Source organism: Ictalurus furcatus, chromosome 11 (assembly GCF_023375685.1).
Source record: "Ictalurus furcatus strain D&B chromosome 11, Billie_1.0, whole genome shotgun sequence".
NCBI classification, from domain to species: Eukaryota; Metazoa; Chordata; class Actinopteri; order Siluriformes; family Ictaluridae; genus Ictalurus; species Ictalurus furcatus.
Genome location: NC_071265.1, coordinates 13,762,257 through 13,778,797, shown reverse-complemented (window position 1 = coordinate 13,778,797; position 16,541 = coordinate 13,762,257). Strand labels below are relative to the sequence as shown.

At 40.0% G+C, this 16,541-nt stretch overlaps 1 long non-coding RNA gene across 1 annotated transcript; it reads right to left on the bottom strand.

Moving 5' to 3' along the window:
- Window positions 1-13,351: 13,351 nt before the first annotated feature.
- Window positions 13,352-14,713, bottom strand: LOC128615207 (uncharacterized). Its single transcript, XR_008387158.1, has 3 exons — window positions 13,612-14,713; window positions 13,479-13,526; window positions 13,352-13,382 (listed from the first exon to the last, which is right to left on the bottom strand). It is a non-coding gene; the product is annotated as an uncharacterized LOC128615207 (long non-coding RNA).
- Between the last annotated feature and the right edge of the window lie 1,828 nt (window positions 14,714-16,541).

Genomic DNA, 16,541 nt, shown 5'->3' with positions numbered 1-16,541 from the left:
CTCTCTATATCTAGATCAAAGGTCATGATCATAAAAATATGAATAGTTATGTTAAATCTGGATCACATCCATTCGTGACCATATATGGTGCTGCAATGTGTGTTTTTCCGCCCCACACGTTGCGCACACCTGGTACATCTTTTCACATAGAATATGAAACTCTCTGTGGTAGGACATAAAAATATATATAGTTTTGTTAAATCTGGTTCACATCCAAATCGTGACCATACCTGGTACGACCATTTGTTCCCCCCACCCCACCCCACCCCACCCCACCCCACCCCACACAGACACAAGTTGCATACTCATGTTTTTCCTCTTCACATAGAATATGAAGCTCTCTGTGGTAGGTCATCGACCATGTGTCCCCCCCCCCCACCCCCCACCCCCCCACCCCACTGCACCCCACCCCACACAGACACAAATTGCATACTCATGTTTTTCCTCTTCACATAGAATATGAAGCTCTCTGTGGTAGGTCATAAGAATATATATAGTTTTGTTAAATCTGGTTCACATCCAAATCGTGACCATACCTGGTACGACCATTTGTTCCCCCACCCCACCCCACCCCACCCCACACAGACACAAGTTGCATACACCTGGTACATCTTTTCACATAGAATATGAAACTCTCTGTGGTAGGACATAAAAATATATATAGTTTTGTTAAATCTGGTTCACATCCAAATCGTGACCATACCTGGTACGGCCATGTGTATCCCACATCCAAACAAAAATATCACACACCCACACACACACACACACACACAAACACACACGTGCATGTACAGACAAACGCATGCATACAAACCTGCTTATAAAAGTCGAGCATCCCTCTAGGCTTTATAATACTCTGTACTTAGAACAACGTGTGCGATCTTACAACATGGCTGATGTTTGTCCTAACGCGCCGAAAAAAGCTCACCCTTTTTTGGGAAGAATAGAAAAAATGTTAGAACATGAAAAGATTCAATATTGGGTAATGTCAAACGGATGTACAGCCAGGTTTTTTTTCGATGCAGAAAAAGGAACCGTTTTGCTTTTCAAGTTCTCGGTCCCGGGACACATCCACTGGAGCCGTGCTACAGAGAACGTAACTTTTAACAAAGGTGACTGGAAAAAGTTCAGAAAATGGTGCAAGGATTTTGACTACATTGTTAGAATGGATTTCTTTTCCCCGGATGCGTACAGACGTAAATGGAACTGTACGTCTCTTCAATGCAAATACCGTATCAGAGCAACAAATTTCTCCAAGAACCAAGTTTCACTGCACTGTGCTGCTGTATTAACCGGTGACAACGCCCCTGATAACAAAGAGAATTGTGAAGTGAGGTATGACCGAACCAGCTGGCACGATCTGCAACGCTACTTCCGGCAAATCGATGAATTATTCCAAAAAACTGGAAGAGACAAAGAAATGATGCAAATAAAAAAAAGGCTAGAAGAAGTCTTATTCTGAGATCGTCAATATACTATTCTTGATCAGAAACTCCACCTCCCCAAGACTCCTCCCACACGCTATATAAATGAGTCTGATTACATATCGAGCCAAAGTATTCTGAACGTCAACCAGCAATATGTCTTGTGAAATCAACCCCGTTTTCTACACCTCTGATGCAACCCTGTATGCTGCTGCTGCTGATGATGATGATGATGATGATGTGACCAGTTCGGGTTTTGAAGACGGTGAAAGCCTAGGAAAAAGAAATCTGACCTATCTGACAACGAACGATGAAGCCGACGGGTGTATAACCAACACTGTTCTAACCATCATACGTGCTGTTACGGGGGAACTGCTGGACAGAGTTATCCAACAAGATCTGAAGGACAACTGTCACGGCTGCGCGATCGATCACCCGAGTCAACTCCAACACGCGTGTTTGTTCGATCCTGAAGAGTACTATCTACACCTAAACACCTACCGATTGCTGAAAAAACTGTTTAAACCATGGTTCAAATACACATTGGCAAGAGGTCTGAAACTGTGTGGAATCAAACACACTCCTTCCCTGGAAAAAATTCAAGGCATCGCTGAAGCCACCGTGTGTGAATGGCGAGACGAGCCTCACATCAAAACCGTGCTGAACGAGGTCAAGGAGAAAACCAAAGACGTTTTCAACGAGCAAGTGTGCGAAGACGTCGTAGATTACTGGAACTTTCACTCATCTCTGGAACCTGCTGAACCATCGCATACATGGGAAACCTCAAAACAAGCCACGTCTATTCTAACTGCGAGAAAAGGCTGAAGCCGATTAAAACAAAAATGCTGAAGACATTCGTAAATAGCGTGTGTCCTTAACACATAGGTGTGTAACAAGTTTTTTTTTTTTAATTTTTTTTATATGTATTGCTGAATCAATTGAATGTAAACTAAACATGTATCTAAACCTGCGTGTGTTTAGAATGGAAAATGTTACTTTGATTGAATATGTAATACCTTACTCACGTGTTCTGAGATAAATGCTTATTCTACACTGGTATTTGATCATTCTTGCCTTGACACTCGAAATGACTGAACGATTGATGAAGAATATATATTATACACCGTCAGAACCTGGTTTGTACGGTGGTGTTGAGAGTTTGCAAAGAGCTATTGTTGAGAAAATAGGTAAAAGAGCTAATGATACTGAAATAAAAAACTGGTTAGCAGAGCAGGATGCATACAGTCTACATAAACCAGTATCTACAAAGTTTAAAAGAAACAAGGTTTTTGTGAAGAACATCGATGAACAATGGCAAGCTGATTTAGTCGATATGAGCAACTTGTCAGAGAGTAACGACAATGCGAAATTTATGATCACGTGTATAGATATTTTATCCAAATATGCCTGGGTACGTGTGTTACGAAACAAGACCGGAATCGAAGTAACTAAAGCTTTTGATTCCATTCTAAATGAAGGTAGGGTCCCCAGAAAACTACAAACTGATCAAGGGAAGGAGTTTTTTAACAAAAATTTTCAAACATTAATGAAAAAACATGACATTATTCACTTTGCTACGGGTACGGGGCAAAAAGCATCGGTGTGTGAAAGGTTCAACAGAACGCTAAAGACCAGGATGTGGAGATATTTTACCGCTTTTAACACGAGAAAATACATCGACATAGTTCAGGATTTGATTCAAGCGTACAATCACAATTACCATTCCAGCATCAAAATGAAACCTGCCGAGGTCAACGAATCCAATTCCTTCAGAGTATTTAAAACCCTCTACGGATTGTTCACACCTAAATTAAAGAAACTAAATTTCAAGTTTAAAGTTGGTGATATCGTTAGAATTTCTCGTTTAAAAAGACAGTTTGAGAAAGGATACGAGCAAAACTTTACGGATGAATATTTTACAATCTCCGAACGGATACCGAGAGATCCCCCAGTGTATAAATTACGAGACTATGATGGTGAAAAAATTGACGGAACATTTTATGAACCCGAGCTACAAAAGATCATTATCGGTAAGGACAAGACGTTTAAAATTGAGAAAATCTTGTCTGAAAAGACCCGAAACCAGAAAAAAATCTGCCTGGTGAAATGGGTGGGTTGGCCCGATAAATTTAATTCGTGGGTTCCGGTCGAAGACGTAGTTAACATAACAAAAGGATCACCGTGAACAAAACTGAAAACTATACTCATTAAACCATGGAAGAGTGTGGTTTCTTTGTGACCCTTCCAAGCAACGCGTCTTTGGATATTTACCCTAATAATAAGATCTCGCATTACACTACTAAATTCGCCAAACCAATCGATTTGAACGGAATATGGGAAGTATCGCTCGCAGAGGTTCAATATATCCAGAGTTGGTACTCGTTAACGGAGGAAGACAGTATGTGTCATATTATTCAGAGGGATGGAAAGAGAACACTAAACAGTAACTTTAATATCACTCCAGGATATTATAAAAATATCGATGAAGTGGTTAGTGAAATCAACAACAACTTAAAGAAAATGGAGCTCGGAATAGAGCTATTCTATAACCCTATGAAAAATAAAATACGCATCGTATCCCAAAAACATTTTGCGTTCAAAGCTAATGGAAAATTAGCATATATGCTCGGTATGAACCCCGGTGTTCCGATAACGGCCCGAGAACCAGAAGCGCCTAACCCCTCTGATATTCACGCAGGCTTTTATACGATGTATGTATATACAGACGTTATCGAGTATCAACGAGTTGGTGACAGTTTTGCTCCGTTACTGAGATGCGTACATATAACGGGTGAAAACAACAAAGTCGTCACAATTACTTATGATAAGTTGCATTACGTACCTCTCACCAAGAACCACATTACCGATATAGTAATCGAAGTCAAAACGGATCAGAACAAGCCTATACCTTTTAGTTACGGGAAATTTATTGCTAAACTACACTTTAGACCCGCTAAACATTCGTTCCGTATGTAAAATGATGGATAGGGGCTACGTTCATCCGCAGACCTACGTGGATTATTATGTCCACCAGGCTGGAAATGGTCTTCCTGGGTTTCAAGGCGCCCCCACCATGTATGGGTCGGGGCTAGGAGGACTGTTCAAGGGTCTTTTTAGAATGGCGGTTCCGTTCCTCAAAAGGGGTTTTGCTATTGCAAAGCCTCATTTAAAAACAGCTGCTAAAGGGTTCGTAAGTGACGTATTCAACAACATTATGAGCAAGACACAAGCTCAGAATCAAGACGGATCGGGGCTTGCGTTGACTGCGCGTAAAAAATCTAAAAGGCTCCCAGGGCGTCGACATGTGGTTCCTAATAAAAGACGTAAGGTTACTAAAATCAAGAACAGTGTGAAAAAGACCGAGCAGAGAGGCAACAGGCACCCTTACATCTCTCACAAGAGAAATCGGCTGAACATTTTCTAACATCATGGCGTTCTTACACAGTCTATCCTCAGAGTGTACCAAGACAGAATTGGATATTTTCACATTACCTTTTACCCAAACGAGTATCGAAAAGTACACTTATGTCGAAATACCACCACTTTCCGCTCTTACGGACAACGGGCCCCTGGAGTTCTATGTGGCTGGAAACGGGGAGGATTACCTCGACTTGAACAACACTTTTTTACATCTGACCTGTAAAATCGTGAACCCCGACGGTTCCAATATAGCTAACGATGCAAAGGTTGGGGTCGTTAACTACCCCGTAGCCTCACTTTTTTCACAAGTGGATGTCATGCTTGGGGATCGTCTTATTTCTCAATCTAGCAGTACATACCCATACCGTGCCACCTTTGAAAGTCTTATCAACTATGGAAAAGATACACTGGAAACACAATTTTGCACCGGGCTATTCTACAAAGACACAGCGGGGCATATGGACGCCACAGACCCGGACGGACGAAACGAAGGCCTCAAAAAAAGGGCCAGTTTCAGTGCTGAAAGCAACACCTTCGACCTGATTGGACACATTCACTCGGATATATTTTTTCAGGATAAACTTTTACTGAACGGGATCGATTTGAGGATTAAAATGGTTCGCAGCAAAGCTGAATTCTGTTTGATGAAGGAAGGAAATGCAAATTTCAATCTGAAAATACTCAACGCTTCTCTTTTTGTGAAGAAAGTAACCGTCTCACCGTCTGTAAAAATCGGTCACGGACAAGCACTTCTCACCGCCACAGCCAAGTATCCGATCGAAAGAGTCTGTTTAAAGACCTTCAGTCTAGCTGCAGGGAGCCGCATTTGTTCACAAGAGAACCTCTTCCTCGGTCCCTTACCTAAAACCATTATCTTTGGGATGGTTGACAACGACGCCTTCAGCGGGTCGTACAATAAAAACCCTTTTAATTTTAAACATTACGATGCAGAGTTTATCGCGCTGTACGTAGATGGTACGCAATATCCCGCAAAACCGTTTCAGCCTGTTTTTCAGTCCGGTAACGTGGTCCGTGAATTCCATTCTCTAATTTTAGCATCAGGAAAGCAGCTGAAAGATCAGGCACTGTCGATAAACAGAGAAGAGTACCTTAACGGATATACTTTATTCGCTTTCAACATGAATCCCGATGACGATTGTGGGCAACATTTGTCATTAATAAAATCGGGCAATATGCGATTGGAACTCAGATTTCGTCAACCACTTCCGATCACGGTGAATCTAATAGTGTATGCCAGTTTTGACAGCATTCTAGAAATAAACAATCGAAGAAACGTGCTCATCGATTACCAGTAACTCATGGATACCAGAGAACTAACGGAGGTTATGAGAAGTTGTCCTGAAATAGATAAAATATTTCATGGCGTGATGGCCTGTGACGAGCTACCTACAAGTACTCTGAGAAAGTTTCCAGCTTTATTCATCATGCCGGGTGAGCACTGGCTAGCGTTATGCCTTAATGACGAAAACACAGGAGAATTTTTTGACTCGTACGGAAACCCTCCAGACTACGAACTCTTTCCTCGATCGATTCATTATTTTTTGACAAAGAACTGTTGCAAAATAAAATATAACCCTGTACAAGTTCAAAACTTTACGTCGGTTTGCTGCGGGCAACACTGTGTGTTTTTTCTGTGTCACAAAGCTAAAGGTTATTCATTTAACCGTATTATGTCTATGTATAGCAAAGATTTAATTAGAAATGATAACACTGTTGTGTCATTCGTTAAAAAAATGTACCCTAGAGTAAATAAAAAGCATTCAATTACATGTGTACAATGTGTTAACTCTCTAGATATGTTTCATTTGCATATGTAGTGGAATGTTAAATGACGATGCTTCACAAGAAAAATGTTAAACAATAGTTATTTTATTGAAATAAAGGGTAACATAACATAACATAACATGCTTTGTCCCTCGTCCTTTTCAAAAATCAAACCAGTCAGTACGGTTAAAAACGGGGGATTTGAAAACTGGCTCAGAATCGTGGTCTTTGCTTTTAGGTGGGGAAACAAGATGAGAGATATCTTTAGATCTTTTTATGTCAGATATTTTGCGTCGAACACCGCCATTAGGTATTGCTGAAAAGGGTATATTTAGGTTGGCTACTGTCTGTAAGAACTCTTTCCAACCTAAAGGCCTCCGTTCGTCGGATACTCGATGAGGGGCCGTGAGATTTTTTAGCAAATCCACCATGTGAGATCCTTTGATAGTGTTTCCTTTAAAAATGAATTCACCGCTATCGTTCCACGCAGCCCCGGCTTTTAAAAGTTTTTCCATAACGTACGAAGCGTTTCTTTTGTTTCTAGCAGAAATGTTAGCGAGGACCTCTTGCACGATCTCGTCTTTGGGGTGTTCGGTCACAGCTGCTTCCGTTTTGCTTTCCGATATTTTAGGTAGAGACAGGGTCAATTGGGCGGTTTCCTGCTCTCCTACTTTAACCAAGTTTAAAAAATTTTGCAGCACAGACGCGTAGAGTTTCGCCTTATCGTAATCGTTCAGATCAGTCCTTGATAAAATACCACGTATTGCATCGTCCAAGTTGTTTTCAACAGTCTTTCTTATGGTTTCCTTCTCCGCGGTGATGTTTCTAAGTTTATCGATCTGATGTTGAGGGACTAAATACATTTTCTCAGCAGTCTCCATGTTAATTGTTGCGGGACGCGATTAAGCTGCTTATAAAAGGAATGGCTACACTGAGCAAAGGCAGAAGAAATCCTCCGGATTGATTAATAACTTTCCTTTTTCTTTCAACGGATGCTCTTTTATCAGCAAATAGTTTGATCCATTTTTTTTGTTTTTTTAAAACCCGATACTGTTTTGTCGTCAGTGGTATGTTTCCCCTGAGCACGTTTAAAGCTAGTTCACATATGCTCAGGATGAGATCTGTGGGCGCATCGCGTAATATATCCTTTCTCCTTCGGGATGGAGACCTGTGTAATGAATTCAGCAACGGGAGGGTTTTTTTCAATCGCTCAGACATTTGTTGTCGATACTTTAAAGTTTTTTCTTCTTCTTCGGAACATACACAACCGGTTTCTCCCTCGGAAACAACCCTGAACGGAGACGAAGTTCTTCTGGCGTTTGTGCTTTCAGGTCAACAAATAAATACCCGTAAGGTCTAGAGACGGCATCGAGAAAGCATTCTAAAAAATACTTGCTGTTACCCGGATACATTTGACGAGCCAGTATGCTGATCTGTAATTTATCTCTAGGGTTTTTAAAAAGAACCATGTAGTTGGTGTTCAGGTTGATTGTTCTACTGGTCTTTCCTTGAAAAAACAAGTTTTGAACGAGGTAGATGACGCTCAGATTTCTGTGGTGTGTGTATTTTGTAAAAGCCTTTTCTACTTCGTCATTTTTACTGGCGGATTCCATCAAGTCATCGATTACCAACAAGTTTTTTTTATTTGGAGGAAATAGTTCGTCATCACACAAAGAATCAGGGATTCCTTGAAGAAAAATTATTTTTATTCTGGTCAATAATTCATCGTACAGAGGCTGCCAACACGTATAACACCAGACAATGTTTTCCGGAACAACCGACATTGCCTCTTTACAGTTTTCCAACAGCATTTTGATAAAAAAAGATTTTCCACTATTACTCGGTCCACATACGATACATGAAAAGGGAAGTTGCATCCTAGCGTCAAAAGCAGTCACGTTCATATTTTCCTTTACAAAACACATCAACAGAAACTATATACACATATATACAAGAATAGTCTTAATAGCCGTAAGGGAGAGTTGTAAAATCAGATAATAAAACACGCTTATCGTACACAACCCTGAACCTTTTCAACTGTGATTTGTTTCTCAAATGAAACCCCTTTTTATCTCTCACGATTTGGTTATGCGTGGTTACGAGATGACCTGTATGATCCGGATTTTTCACTCGCTCGTCCACCAGTTCTGTTAGTGATTTCAAATTGACAATTTCAGAATTGATATAATTTAAAGTAATGCCTTTAGCTTTCATTGTTGTTTTTCCTTTCATGGTTTTGTAACCGTAGGTTTTAGGACCTGCGCTTACAAATTCCACGATTTGATCACCATCATCTAGTTCGCTGGTAAGACCACCCAAGTAATCGCTTAAGGGTGGCATCCAGTCACCTTCCTTACTTTTAAAAATGACGCTATCTGTGTCTGTGTACAAACAACGCTGACCCAATCGATCCATCAAATTGTACAGCTCAAGCCTAGCGTACGCTGTAGTGAAAATGCCGATGAATACATTAGCGTTTAGCGGTTTAATCAATCTCTCGTCTGCGTAACGCCACTGTACCATCGCCACCTCCTCATTCAAAAAAGAGAACTGACTCACATTATAAATATCGGAGAACATGAACTGTAAAAACTCGGCAGGATCTCGAATTAAGGTCGTGTTCGATCTGTCTGGTCTTTGACACATCTTACCCCACAACGAGTTTAGTGCGAGTTTAGCCACGGATCTTTTGGCAGGATTAACAGTGATAAATTTCGGATCCAACGTAATCCCTTCGTTCTCCTCATATTTGCGAATGTACTCACGTTTAGATGATTCATCAACGACCCAGGACGGATAACCTGAACTTTCCTGTTTGGTCTTGAGGAACATTTTAATATATCTCGTAAAAAGCTTATCAGACCTTTTAGGAAAGTGCCACACTTCAAACACTTTTAGAATTTTGTAACCTTTTTCGACGGCTTTCTCAATTTCGATAGATGCCCATGTTCCGATAAGAGCTCTCTCCTGAGCCGTATGATCGCAATGTTTTAACTGATGTTCGGCACACGTTCTACATAGAGGAAAGAGGAGTTTGCTTTTTACACGAAATGGTAGAACAGGTGCCCACAGACCCCTAGGTGGTAATACCTTTGCTCTAATGATACCGAAGTAATTTTTCAGAGGTTGAAAGTCACGATAAATGATGATAGGGTGATCGATCGGGTATGTCTTTGTCTTATTTACGAATGGGTAAAGCGAGGTAAAGTCGAAATAATCGATTCTCTCACCGGTTTGAGCTACATAATGCAAGTTTAACGCGTTTGTTCGACCGCCGTAAAGAGAATCTCGAGGGTTTAAACGCTCAGGAAAGTCAAAGTCTTTTAGAAAATTTTGCACGAGATTGTCGTTTTTCTTCATTTCATTCCACTCGTGTTCCCACATCAGAGTGACTTGCAAATTGAGAGTGTCTTGCAAATTCTTAATTCTCTCCATCGATTTTTGACGGATATCTCCGAAGGTTGCATTTGATTTGGTAAGAGGATGCGGGGTCATTGAGGGAAAACACTTTTCACAGCCGTGATAAAAACACCCAAGAAACTCAAAAACCTTACGGTTTTCCCCTTCCTCACAGTAACCATCTACGTAATAAGTACCGAACCTGACTTCACCTTCGTTCAACGCGTGGCGAATGGGTAGGTTTTGCGTTTTTGAAACATATTCGAGCCATTGTATGGATGGTGTTGAGAAAGATTTCTGAGTGGTGATGTAATTATCAAGAGGCGGAATAGCTAAAGTGTCTTTACGCAGGAAGTTGGTTCTAAAGATTTTCATGCACACAGACGCGATCGTTATGCATTTAAAAGGATCGACCTTTGTACTATCCAGAATTTCTTGTCTGAAAGCTATACAACCCTTTCTCAAAATTTCTACATCGTTCACACAGTATTCCGCCATCTCTTTCTTGAAATCAAACCCTTTGTCAGAAACCGTTCTGTACCACTTAAAGAATTCTTCTCTATCCTTAGGCATCATGCCATCTACACCGTAAAACTTAGGGTCAGGATACGGCCCTACGTAATCCTGATGTTCTACGGTGTTCCAGAAATGGGGAAAATAGCCTTTCTTGCTTTCCGAAAAACCCATGGCTTTTGGGATGCTACTCAATTTCATGGGTAAGAACGATAGACTATCAATGTAGGACTGACGAAACGCGGTATCGATGAAACACAAAATTTTACCGCCTTGTGCTATGATTTCGGGTGTGATTCCTTCTTTCACTAAATGGTTTAACAAAAGGTATGAATCGAACCCTCTAGCGTTATGGGCTATAAACTTGTATCCGTGGTATGCATTACACCGAAACTTTTTAAAGAAGGCACTGACGCAATCATCCCCTTCAGCCACCCACTCCTCTCCCTTAAAATCAATACAGCATATGAAATTAGCTACATGTGTTCCTGTTTCCTGCCTAGTTTCGAAATCGTAAAACACATAATCCGTATTTTCGCTTTCTTTCCTGGCCCTCTGTATAAAACATCTATGCTCGATATCCTCATCGAGTTTTTGGCCACAGAGTATGCATTTCGAATGGGCACATACGTGATTCTCACGATTAGAAGGATTATCCCTTATCACACGTTTACATTTACCGCAGTAGAATCCCGTTTCACACATAGAATATTCGCCTTTGTGCGATTGAATCTTTGCTTTATGCCTCTCGAAACAGTATTGGGAGCTACACAGTCTCTGACACTCTGGACATTTAGTAACATTCTTAGGGTGTTTGTAACAATCGGGGTCGTGACAAACGTTGCAGCTATAAGCGCATTTATGCTTCCATAAAACGTCGAACCCCGAATGGCAGAAATGACAAACATGACTCGTTCCTAAAAGTCCGTTGATACTTTTAACCCCGTAATAGTGGTTGTCATGTAAAAACAAGTAAATGGTTTTTTCGTGGGGGTTCTTGCTAGTTTGAAAGAAAGAGTATCCGGCTTTGCTAGCAGAACAGTGTACGATTACGATTTTGCAATTCAAATGTCTCTCAAATCTCGGTACGTCAGCGAAGCTGACAGCGGTGTTTACGGATAATCCCACATCGTGTTGTAATTTTCTAGCGATTTGTTCGGTTTCAAAATCATTTTTTTCACGATTCAAAAGTTGGCTAACACACAAGGCAAAGCACATGTTGTCTCTGTTGTGAAAAATGTATAGATGCTGCATTTTCTTCTGCAGGGTTTCTGTTTTGAATATATGGCCTATTTTCCTTCTAATTCCACCACCCCGAGGTGGTCGAACGATTTGGACGACTATTTCGAGGGTATTATCGGTAAAAATTTCACGTTTACTCTGAATTGCATTTTCGAGCATGGTCAGAAAAGAACCTAAATCGATGACACCATTGTCTAATTGAACGCGTGATGAAACATTGATCGTATCACCTCTAATTTCAACGGTGACTACATCCTTGGCAGAAATTAAATTGTTAGCGATTTCAATCGCGCTGTTTAAAATCTCTAAAACATAATTATAAAAATCTGCAAAGCTGTCAACGTTCGCGATAGAAGAAAAATTCACTCTTCTCCTAATCTCAGTGTTGTTGAATCTTTCCCGATTAATTATTCTAATATTAGGATCTAATCCATCACCCTCTTGCTCTACTTGGATATCGGGCGAGTTTTCCATTTGAGAATCTTGGGTATCGGGCGAATGTGTGTTTTCCATTTGAGAATCTTGGGTATTAGGTGAGTGTTTGTTTTCCATCGGGCGGTTGCGTTCATTATCGTTTTCCGAATTTTGTGCAATATTGTCAGGGTTTTCGATTAAGTTAACAAGACCGTCATTTATCCTCATAAGACTTTGATTAAGTTCGTGTATCATATCATGAGAAGATAACGGACTAGGTTCCTGAGCGTTTTCTGGAGTCGAGACGATATTCTGAACGGGAGGTAATGACATATTTTCATTGATTTGATTCACCACGTCTATTAAACATGGATTTATCTGCAAAGATTCTCTTTGTTCGATTAGGTTATTTTGTAACTCTAACAGACATTGATTTAATTCGAAAAATATGTCGTGCGACGTGACCGGCGTACTTGATACATTTTGACTGGAAATTCGTCTGGGGTTTTCATTTTGAGTATTGTTCTGTTCTGACGATCTTAAATTTTCATTCAACTGATTGACTGCATCGATTAGATCAGGGTTTATTTGTACTGAATGACCGTGTTCATTTAGGTTATTATGTAACTCTAACAGACATTGATTTAATTCAGAAAATATATCATTCGGCGTTACCGTTGTGTTTGATACGACGTGATTTGGACTCTGATTAGGTCTCTCACTAACGACTTGGTGTGACGGTATTAAACTTTCGTTCAGCCTGTTGATCGCTTCAGTTAAATATGGGTTCAGGGGTGTGTGCGAATCATTTGAAAAACTCTGGTTTCCGTCATAAAAGAAATCATGCGATAATGGAGAATTTTCGGTTCTCTTTTTTTTAATCTCCATATCCGAACTGCATTTCAGTCGTTTCTGCGCCATATCTATCATACAATTTTCTAATCAACTTTATGCTCACTGAGAGACATCTATTCACATTTTCAAGCGTGCTGTACAGTAAAGGGATAAAATCTGTACCTCGACCAGATTCAAGTGTATAATCAATCTGTCCAAAGTTTTCCAATAAATCAGTCTTTGCTTCGAAGAATTCACGCCACACTGCGCAGATCTGTTGTAGTTCGATGTCTTGTTGAATGTCGGTTTCTGAGATGATTTCCTCTGGGTCTTCTATTGCAGCACTCGTATCTATAAGTCACAGAACATGTGAAAGAGCTTTTATTTATTTTATTTATTTATTTATTTTTTGTTGTGTAAATAGAAGGTAAATATATTACAACTCACCTGAAATATCTCCGTCGTAATCACTGTTAGACACGTGTCCCTCAAATTCTGAATATGATACAAACAATGTTATATTCACGTATGAAAGACTTTTTACAGCATGAAACATTCACAATTTTATGTTGTGACTTACGTGTGGAACTCAGATTCAAAAGGTCCTGAGTGGTTGTTTCGGGAATCTCATCATCAGAAATAATCACCAAGCTGTCTATAAAACAGTAAAACATACTTTTAATAACTTAACATTCTCATTTTAGATCACTACATAGATCTAAGAGACAAATTTTAATTACCTATACACTAGAAACAGATGAGCTTAACTCGGTCTTGCACTGTAATATAAATGTAATGAATATTTACAATTTAGATAAAGTATCGTACCAGATTACATAATGACCAGATAAGTATGATGATTTTTGTACTCAGAATGATTAGTTCTAAGTTTATATCAATATCATTGCCTACTGGATAATTACATAAACATTGTATTTCAATTTATATTTAACTATTAATTGATTAAAATACAAATTTTTACCTGCCGAGAAATCCATGGGGTCTGGAAATTCTGTTGAACTTTGCCGATGTTCAAACTTTCGAAGTAGTGAAGAACTGACTCTGGAAATTCGGTCGAACCTTTTCCGATGTTAAAACTTTCGAAGTGCTCGACTTTATAAACAGGTTCGTATGCATTCGAGTGTGTGTGTGGGGTGTGTTTGTGCTCGGGAATGCATCAGAACGGGGTTTTTACGTTGTTGACCTTTTGACCTAGGCCTGACTCGGAGTGCTTCATATTCTACGTGAAAGGAAAAGATCGTGTGTCCCGGGACCGAGAACTTGAAAAGCAAAACGGTTCCTTTTTCTGCATCGAAAAAAAACCCGGCTGTACATCCGTTTGACATTACCCAATATTGAATCTTTTCATGTTCTAACATTTTTTCTATTCTTCCCAAAAAAGGGTGAGCTTTTTTCGGCGCGTTAGGACAAACATCAGCCATGTTGTAAGATCGCACACGTTGTTCTAAGTACAGAGTATTATAAAGCCTAGAGGGATGCTCGACTTTTATAAGCAGGTTTGTATGCATGCGTTTGTCTGTACATGCACGTGTGTGTTTGTGTGTGTGTGTGTGTGTGGGTGTGTGATATTTTTGTTTGGATGTGGGATACACATGGCCGTACCAGGTATGGTCACGATTTGGATGTGAACCAGATTTAACAAAACTATATATATTTTTATGTCCTACCACAGAGAGTTTCATATTCTATGTGAAAAGATGTACCAGGTGTATGCAACTTGTGTCTGTGTGGGGTGGGGTGGGGTGGGGTGGGGGAACAAATGGTCGTACCAGGTATGGTCACGATTTGGATGTGAACCAGATTTAACAAAACTATATATATTCTTATGACCTACCACAGAGAGCTTCATATTCTATGTGAAGAGGAAAAACATGAGTATGCAATTTGTGTCTGTGTGGGGTGGGGTGCAGTGGGGTGGGGGGGTGGGGGGGTGGGGGGGGGGGACACATGGTCGATGACCTACCACAGAGAGCTTCATATTCTATGTGAAGAGGAAAAACATGAGTATGCAACTTGTGTCTGTGTGGGGTGGGGTGGGGTGGGGTGGGGGGAACAAATGGTCGTACCAGGTATGGTCACGATTTGGATGTGAACCAGATTTAACAAAACTATATATATTCTTATGACCTACCACGGAGAGCTTCATATTCTATGTGAAGAGGAAAAACATGAGTATGCAACTTGTGTCTGTGTGGGGTGGGGTGGGGTGGGGTGGGGGGAACAAATGGTCGTACCAGGTATGGTCACGATTTGGATGTGAACCAGATTTAACAAAACTATATATATTTTTATGTCCTACCACAGAGAGTTTCATATTCTATGTGAAAAGATGTACCAGGTGTGCGCAACGTGTGGGGCGGAAAAACACACATGGCAGCACCATATATGGTCACGAATGGATGTGATCCAGATTTAACATAACTATTCATATTTTTATGATCATGACCTTTGATCTAGATATAGAGAGTTAGAATGTGTATCTTTTTGACCTTTGACCTATACCTGTCAAAACTACGGTTACAATATATACAAACTATCTCTCTCTCCTATGAAATACTGGGAGAGTGTAGTCTCGTCAGACGAGAAAAAAATCAAAGTTTTTGGCTGTCATACTACACACCATGTTTGGAGAAGAAATGGCACTGCAAATCACCCTTAAAACTCTATACCAACAGAGAAGTTTGGAGGTGGAAGCATCATGGTGTGGGGCTGTTTTTCATTGCATGGTACTGGCAGACTTCATATAATTGAAGGAATGATGAATGGAGCCCTTAACTGGGAGATTCTTGAGAAGAATCTGCTGCCATCCACCAGGATGATGAAGATGAGCCATGGGCGGACCTTCCAGCAGGACAACAATCCAAAGCATACAGCAAAGGAAACTCTCAACTGGTTTCAGATTAAAAAAAAATCAAGGTGTTAGAATGGCCCAGTCAATCACCTGACTTGAATCCAGTTGAACAAGATTTACAGACAATATGTTTAGAAGAATGGGCCAAAATCACACCTGAATACTGCGGCCCATTAATTTCTTCGTACAGGAAGCATCTTGAAGCTGTCATTACAAACAAAGGCTTCTCCACGAAGTATAAATAAATTTCAATTAGCGTGTTCAATGCTTTTTTCCTGTGTCATTCCACTTTATTACACATAACTTCATTTATGGACTTTAATGTTGTCAGTCCTTCATATTTACAAAATTCTTGAGTTAATACTGATGTCTGGTGAAAATTTCATTTGAATAGCCTCATTGGAAATATATTTACTGAAAAAAAATATTGATGCGTACAATATTTATTTCCCCCACTGTATATCAGTGTAAAGAAGCTTACAATTTTGCGGATGGAGAGGGCAAGATCCCTCTAAAAGTATCTCCAACCATATTAGACATTAAAGAAATAGATTCACTGCTCTCATTCTCTCCAGTGCAGGTATCACAAAATATGAATTATAAATGTCTGTGTTTTTAAAAGATTTAAATAAAACTAT